This window comes from Pygocentrus nattereri, chromosome 10 (assembly GCF_015220715.1).
Source record: "Pygocentrus nattereri isolate fPygNat1 chromosome 10, fPygNat1.pri, whole genome shotgun sequence".
Lineage (NCBI taxonomy): Eukaryota > Metazoa > Chordata > Actinopteri > Characiformes > Serrasalmidae > Pygocentrus > Pygocentrus nattereri.
The window spans coordinates 9,529,883-9,532,500 of record NC_051220.1 but is presented as its reverse complement, the minus strand read 5'-3'; positions in this window follow the sequence as shown (position 1 = coordinate 9,532,500).

Genomic DNA, 2,618 nt, shown 5'->3' with positions numbered 1-2,618 from the left:
CACCGAGCCTGTTCTAGAGGCTCTAAAGCCCCCCAGTATTTGGGCTGTGGATCAGTGGAATCGCGTTCTCCGGAGCGATGGAGCTCCTCGCTAATGCGCAATCAAATCCTCACAGCAATGTTCCAGTGTAAAGCCTTCCCAGAGGAGTAGAGGCTTTTACTCATTAACACCAGGACGTTATTATCACCATTATTAACACCAGGACAACCGCTGGGGTCTTAGAGCACTGACTGACTGACTGACCGACAGACGGTTTCCGGTTCGAGACTCTTTACGTGTATTTCCTCAGAGAAGACCTCTGCGCTGCTTTTCTCGCGCAGACAAACTGCCTGCACATTAAACACACACACACACACACACACACACACACACACACACACACACACACCGTTTATACTGAACTGAGGTTGTGAATTAAATTAAACCACATCACAGAATCAAACACGACAGCAGTGCGCGCAGCTCACACACACGCTTTAACACTGAACACATCAGGAAAACTGGACGTTATTAGCTTTCAATAATAATAATAACAATAATAATAATAATAATAATAATAATAATAACGATGCTACTACTACTACAAAAAATATAATAACAAAAAAAACAATAGTAATTCCAACATTTCTTCTTCTTCTTCTTCTTCTTAGTATTATTATTATTATTGTTGTTGTTGTTGTTATTGTTGTTATTGTTATTGTTGTTTATTTATTTTGGTGGTGGTAGTAGTTGTAGTATGATTGTTGTTGTGTAGTTAGTAACGGGTCTATCCTCAGTTTAAACTAAACTAATAAATAAATGAACTCAAATTTACACTAATATTGACATTTTCAGCAAAATATGTTTACACCGTTTTTGAGTTAACACGTTTTTAAACTGAACCAAACTCCCACTTTGTTTCAAACGGGGGCGCGCGTGCGTGTGTGCGCGCGTGCGTGCGTGTGTGTGTGTGTGCGTGTGTGTGTGTGTGTGTGTGTGTGTGTGTTGATTTATGACTCTGAGTGTGAGATAAGCCCCGTGCATTAATGGATATAAATGTGAAAACACACACGCACACACACGTGCGTCATTATTCCATTAATGATATAACTGGTCTGATGTAATTATTACTGCGATTATTAGTGTGATTAATGTGATGAATGTGATCTGTGCACAGCTGCAGTTAATCTCCTCCTGACCAGAAAGATGTTTAATCTTTATAATCCTGACTCTGTAACCCACAGCTGCACTCTGAGTATCCTCTCTGATCACTCTCTAATACATGAATAATCAATAAAACCTCCTCATCTCTCCTCCTCTCAGCTCTGATCACCTCTGATCACTTATTAATACACTAATAATCAATAATACCTCCTCGTCTCTCCTCCTCTCAGCTCTGATCACCTCTCATCACTCACTAATACACTAATAATCAATAAAACCTCCTCATCTCTCCTCCTCTCAGCTCTGATCACCTCTGATCACTCACTAACACACTAATAATCAATAATACCTCCTCGTCTCTCCTCCTCTCAGCTCTGATCACCTCTCATCACTCACTAATACACTAATAATCAATAATACCTCCTCGTCTCTCCTCCTCTCAGCTCTGATCACCTCTGATCACTCACTAATACACTAATAATCAGTAATACCTCCTCATCTCTCCTCCTCTCAGCTCTGATCACCTCTGATCACTCACTAATACACTAATAATCAGTAATACCTCCTCATCTCTCCTCCTCTCAGCTCTGATCACCTCTGATCACTCACTAATACACTAATAATCAGTAATACCTCCTCATCTCTCCTCCTCTCAGCTCTGATCACCTCAGATCACTTATTAATACATTAATAATCAACAATACCTCCTCATCTCTCTTCCTCTCAGCTCTGATCACCTCTGATCACTCACTAATACACTAATAATCAATAATACCTCCTCGTCTCTCCTCTTCTCAGCTCTGATCACCTCTGATCACTCACTAATACACTAATAATCAATAATACCTCCTCGTCTCTCCTCCTCTCAGCTCTGATCACCTCTGATCACTCACTAATACACTAATAATCAGTAATACCTCCTCATCTCTCCTCCTCTCAGCTCTGATCACCTCTGATCACTCACTAATACACTAATAATCAGTAATACCTCCTCATCTCTCCTCCTCTCAGCTCTGATCACCTCAGATCACTTATTAATACATTAATAATCAACAATACCTCCTCATCTCTCTTCCTCTCAGCTCTGATCACCTCTGATCACTCACTAATACACTAATAATCAGTAATACCTCCTCGTCTCTCCTCCTCTCAGCTCTGATCACCTCTGATCACTCACTAATACACTAATAATCAATAATACCTCCTCGTCTCTCCTCTTCTCAGCTCTGACCACCTCTGATCCCTCACTAATACACTAATAATCAGTAATACCTCCTCGTCTCTCCTCCTCTCAGCTCTGATCACCTCTGATCACTCACTAATACACTAATAATCAGTAATACCTCCTCGTCTCTCCTCCTCTCAGCTCTGATCACCTCTCATCACTCACTAATACACTAATAATCAATAATACCTCCTCGTCTCTCCTCCTCTCAGCTCTGATCACCTCTGATCACTCACTAATACACTAATAA